This window comes from Oncorhynchus keta, unplaced genomic scaffold, assembly GCF_023373465.1.
Source record: "Oncorhynchus keta strain PuntledgeMale-10-30-2019 unplaced genomic scaffold, Oket_V2 Un_scaffold_24268_pilon_pilon, whole genome shotgun sequence".
In the NCBI taxonomy this organism is placed as follows: domain Eukaryota; kingdom Metazoa; phylum Chordata; class Actinopteri; order Salmoniformes; family Salmonidae; genus Oncorhynchus; species Oncorhynchus keta.
The window spans coordinates 86,629-92,500 of record NW_026290878.1 but is presented as its reverse complement, the minus strand read 5'-3'; the positions used below and the strand labels follow the sequence as shown (position 1 = coordinate 92,500).

Sequence of the window (5,872 nt, the reverse complement as noted above, 5' to 3'; positions counted from 1 at the left end):
TGGAGAGGAGTCAGACAGACAGACAGACAGACAGACAGACAGACAGACAGACAGACAGACAGACTCCTCTCTCCCCTCAGGTTGAGTTGGGTTGGGATCCTAGAGGCCTTTTGGAGAGGAGTCAGACAGACAGACAGACAGACTCCTCTCTCCCCTCAGGTTGAGTTGGGTTGGGATCCTAGAGGCCTTTTGGAGAGGAGTCAGACAGACAGACAGACTCCTCTCTCCCCTCAGGTTGAGTTGGGTTGGGATCCTAGAGGCCTTTTGGGGAGGAGTCAGACAGACAGACAGACAGACTCCTCTCTCCCCTCAGGTTGAGTTGGGTTGGGATCCTAGAGGCCTTTTGGAGAGGAGTCAGACAGACAGACAGACTCCTCTCTCCCCTCAGGTTGAGTTGGGTTGGGATCCTAGAGGCCTTTTGGGGAGGAGTCAGACAGACAGACAGACAGACTCCTCTCTCCCCTCAGGTTGAGTTGGGTTGGGATCCTAGAGGCCTTTTGGAGAGGAGTCAGACAGACAGACAGACTCCTCTCTCCCCTCAGGTTGAGTTGGGTTGGGATCCTAGAGGCCTTTTGGGGAGGAGTCAGACAGACAGACAGACAGACTCCTCTCTCCCCTCAGGTTGAGTTGGGTTGGGATCCTAGAGGCCTTTTGGGGAGGAGTCAGACAAACAGACAGACAGACTCCTCTCTCCCCTCAGGTTGAGTTGGGTTGGGATCCTAGAGGCCTTTTGGAGAGGAGTCAGACAGACAGACAGACAGACAGACTCCTCTCTCCCCTCAGGTTGAGTTGGGTTGGGGTCCTAGAGGCCTTTTGGAGAGGAGTCAGACAGACAGACAGACTCCTCTCTCCCCTCAGGTTGAGTTGGGTTGGGATCCTAGAGGCCTTTTGGAGAGGAGTCAGACAGACAGACAGACAGACTCCTCTCTCCCCTCAGGTTGAGTTGGGTTGGGATCCTAGAGGCCTTTTGGAGAGGAGTCAGACAGACAGACAGACAGACAGACAGACAGACAGACAGACAGACTCCTCTCTCCCCTCAGGTTGAGTTGGGTTGGGATCCTAGAGGCCTTTTGGAGAGGAGTCAGACAGACAGACTCCTCTCTCACCTCAGGCTGAGTTGGGTTGGGGTCCTAGAGGCCTTTTGGAGAGGAGTCAGACAGACAGACTCCTCTCTCACCTCAGGTTGAGTTGGGTTGGGGTCCTAGAGGCCTTTTGGAGAGGAGTCAGTCAGACAGACAGACAGACAGACAGACAGACAGACAGACAGACAGACAGACAGACAGACTCCTCTCTCCCCTCAGTCGTTCCCTTCCCGTATTAAAGTGGTCTGGAGCAGAAACACAGAGTGGATGTCATTGAGTTGAGTGATGATCTAACGGCTGGTCTCTTCCTGTTTCTCTCTCAGGGTCGGCAGCACCGAAGAAGACACATACATGTAAGTGTCTAGAAGTCATTTTCTACAAATGATACAGTCCACTATGTCTGGAACGAAGAACAGCTTCAGTCCTTAAAACAATACCACTGATAAACAGCTGACAGAACAGCTTCTGTCCTTAAAACAATACCACTGATAAACAGCTGACAGAACAGCTTCTGTCCTTAAAACAATACCACTGATAAACAGCTGACAGAACAGCTTCTGTCCTTAAAACAATACCACTGATAAACAGCTGACAGAACAGCTTCTGTCCTTAAAACAATACCACTGATAAACAGCTGACAGAACAGCTTCAGTCCTTAAAACAATACCACTGATAAACAGCTGACAGAACAGCTTCTGTCCTCAAAACAATACCACTGATAAACAGCTGACAGAACAGCTTCAGTCCTTAAAACAATACCACTGATAAACAGCTGACAGAACAGCTTCTGTCCTTAAAACAATACCACTGATAAACAGCTGACAGAACAGCTTCTGTCCTCAAAACAATACCACTGATAAACAGCTGACAGAACATCTTCTGTCCTCAAAACAATACCACTGATAAACAGCTTCAGTCCTCAAAACAATACCACTGATAAACAGCTGACAGAACAGCTTCAGTCCTCAAAACAATACCACTGATAAACAGCTGACAGAACAGCTTCTGTCCTTAAAACAATACCACTGATAAACAGCTGACAGAACAGCTTCTGTCCTTAAAACAATACCACTGATAAACAGCTGACAGAACAGCTTCTGTCCTCAAAACAATACCACTGATAAACAGCTGACAGAACAGCTTCTGTCCTTAAAACAATACCACTGATAAACAGCTTCAGTCCTCAAAACAATACCACTGATAAACAGCTGACAGAACAGCTTCAGTCCTCAAAACAATACCACTGATAAACAGCTGACAGAACAGCTTCTGTCCTTAAAACAATACCACTGATAAACAGCTGACAGAACAGCTTCTGTCCTTAAAACAATACCACTGATAAACAGCTTCTGTCCTCAAAACAATACCACTGATAAACAGCTGACAGAACAGCTTCAGTCCTCAAAACAATACCACTGATAAACAGCTGACAGAACAGCTTCTGTCCTTAAAACAATATCACTGATAAACAGCTGACAGAACAGCTTCAGTCCTTAAAACAATACCACTGATAAACAGCTGACAGAACAGCTTCTGTCCTTAAAACAATACCACTGATAAACAGCTGACAGAACAGCTTCTGTTAAAACAATACCACTGATAAACAGCTGACAGAACAGCTTCTGTCCTTAAAACAATACCACTGATAAACAGCTGACAGAACAGCTTCAGTCCTCAAAACAATACCACTGATAAACAGCTGACAGAACAGCTTCTGTCCTTAAAACAATACCACTGATAAACAGCTGACAGAACAGCTTCTGTCCTTAAAAAAATACCACTGATAAACAGCTTCTGTCCTAAAAAAAATACCCCTGATAAACAGCTTCTGTACTTAAAACAATACCACTGATAAACAGCTGACAGAACAGCTTCTGTCCTTAAAACAATACCACTGATAAACAGCTGACAGAACAGCTTCTGTCCTTAAAACAATACCACTGATAAACAGCTTCTGTCCTCAAAACAATACCACTGATAAACAGCTGACAGAACAGCTTCTGTCCTTAAAACAATAGCACTGATAAACAGCTTCTGTCCTCAAAACAATACCACTGATAAACAGCTGACAGAACAGCTTCTGTCCTTAAAACAATACCACTGATAAACAGCTTCTGTCCTTAAAACAATACCACTGATAAACAGCTTCTGTCCTCAAAACAATACCACTGATAAACAGCTGACAGAACAGCTTCTGTCCTTAAAACAATACCACTGATAAACAGCTTCAGTCCTCAAAACAATACCACTGATAAACAGCTTCTGTCCTTAAAACAATACCACTGATAAACAGCTTCTGTCCTCAAAACAATACCACTGATAAACAGCTGACAGAACAGCTTCTGTCCTTAAAACAATACCACTGATAAACAGCTGACAGAACAGCTTCTGTCCTTAAAACAATACCACTGATAAACAGCTTCTGTCCTCAAAACAATACCACTGATAAACAGCTTCAGTCCTCAAAACAATATCACTCTATGCAGACTGACAGGGGTCCTACACACACTGTCTCTATGCAGACTGACAGGGGTCCTACATACACTGTCTCTATGCAGACTGACAGGGTCCTACACACACTGTCTCTATGCAGACTGACAGGGTCCTACACACACTGTCTCTATGCAGACTGACAGGGTCCAACACACTGTCTCTATGCAGACTGACAGGGTCCTACACACACTGTCTCTATGCAGACTGACAGGGTCCTACACACACTGTCTCTATGCAGACTGACAGGGTCCTACACACACTGTCTCTATGCAGACTGACAGGGTCCTACACATACTGTCTCTATGCAGACTGACAGGGGTCCTACACACACTGTCTCTATGCAGACTGACAGGGTCCTACACACACTGTCTCTATGCAGACTGACAGGGTCCTACACACACTGTCTCTATGCAGACAGACAGGGTCCTACACACACTGTCTCTATGACAGGGGTCCTACACACTGTCTCTATGCAGACTGACAGGGTCCTACACACTGTCTCTATGCAGACTGACAGGGTCCTACACACTGTCTCTATGCAGACTGACAGGGTCCTACACACACTGTCTCTATGCAGACTGACAGGGTCCTACACACACTGTCTCTATGCAGACTGACAGGGTCCCTACACACTGTCTCTATGCAGACTGACAGGGGTCCTACACACTGTCTCTATGCAGACTGACAGGGTCCTACACACACACACACACACACACACACACACACACACACACACACACACACACACACACACACACACACACACACACACACACACACACACACACACAGGGGTTTTATAATAGAGAGACAGAAGAGAGAGAGATGCAGAGACCAGTACATTAACAACCACCAGTAGATTAGGGTCCAGAACAAGTAGATTAGGGTAATTGAGCATCATTGACACCCAGCAGTAGATTAGGGTCCAGAACCAGTAGATTATGGTCATTGAGCCTCATTGAACCAGCAGTAGATTAGGGTCCAGAACCAGTAGATTAGGGCACAGAGTGATTAAGAACAAAGTGACACCCTAGATTAGGGTCCAGAACCAGTAGATTAGAGCCCAGAACCAGTAGATTAGGGCCCAGAACCAGTATATTAGGGTCCAGAACCAGTAGATTAGGGCCCAGAACCTGTAGATTAGGGTTCAGAACCAGTAGATTAGGGTCCAGAACCAGTAGATTAGGGTCCAGAACCTGTAGATTAGGGCACAGTGATTAAGAACGAGGTGGTTGACCCTAGATTAGGGTCCAGAACCAGTAGATTAGGGTCCAGAACCAGTAGATTAGAGTCCTTGAGCATCATTGACACCCACCAGTAGATTAGGGTCCAAAACCAGTAGATTAGAGTCCAGAACCAGTAGATTAGGGTCCAGAACCAGTGGATTATGGTCCTTGAGCATCATTGACACCCAGCAGTAGATTAGGGTCCAGAACCAGTAGATTAGAGTCCTTGAGCGTCATTGACACCCACCAGTAGATTAGGGTCCAAAACCAGTAGATTAGGGTCCAAAACAAGTAGATTAGAGTCCAGAACCAGTAGATTAGGGTCCAGAACCAGTAGATTAGAGTCCAGAACCAGTAGATTAGAGTCCAGAACCAGTAGATTAGGGTCCAGAACCAGTAGATTAGGGTCCATAACCTGTAGATTAGGGTCCAGAACCAGTAGATTAGGGTCCAAAACAAGTAGATTAGAGTCCAGAACCAGTAGATTACAGTCCAGAACCAGTAGATTAGAGTCCAGAACCAGTAGATTAGAGTCCTTGAGCATCATTGACACCCACCAGTAGATTAGGGTCCAGAACCAGTAGATTAGGCTCCAGAACCAGTAGATTAGGGTCCAAAATGAGTAGATTAGGGTCCAGAACCAGTAGATTAGAGTCCAGAACAAGTGGATTATGGTCCTTGAGCATCATTGACACCCACCAGTAGATTAGGGTCCAGAACCAGTAGATTAGGCTCCAGAACCAGTAGATTAGGGTCCAAAATGAGTAGATTAGGGTCCAGAACCAGTAGATTATGGTCCAGAACCAGTAGATTAGAGTCCAGAACCAGTAGATTAGGGTCCAGAACCAGTAGATTAGGGTCCAAAACCAGTAGATTAGGGTCCAGAACCAGTAGATTAGGGTCCAGAACCAGTAGATTAGAGTCCAGAACCAGTAGATTAGGGTCCAGAACCAGTAGATTATGGTCCAGAACCAGTAGATTAGGTCCAGAACCAGTAGATTAGGGTCCAGAACCAGTAGATTAGGGTCCAGAACCAGTAGATTAGAGTCCAGAACCAGTAGATTAGGGTCC

At 45.9% G+C, this 5,872-nt stretch overlaps 1 long non-coding RNA gene across 1 annotated transcript in view; it reads left to right on the top strand.

Annotated features, from left to right (window-relative positions):
- The window catches only part of LOC127928236 (uncharacterized), a 1,350-nt gene extending 292 nt beyond the window's left edge, over positions 1 to 1,058 (top strand). Inside the window, exons 1-3 of the long non-coding RNA XR_008131051.1 lie at positions 1 to 467; positions 543 to 621; positions 859 to 1,058. The exon at positions 1 to 467 is cut by the window's left edge and continues 292 nt beyond it. This is a non-coding gene — a long non-coding RNA (uncharacterized LOC127928236). The remainder of the gene's footprint in view (positions 468 to 542; positions 622 to 858) is intronic.
- Positions 1,059 to 5,872: the final 4,814 nt, after the last annotated feature.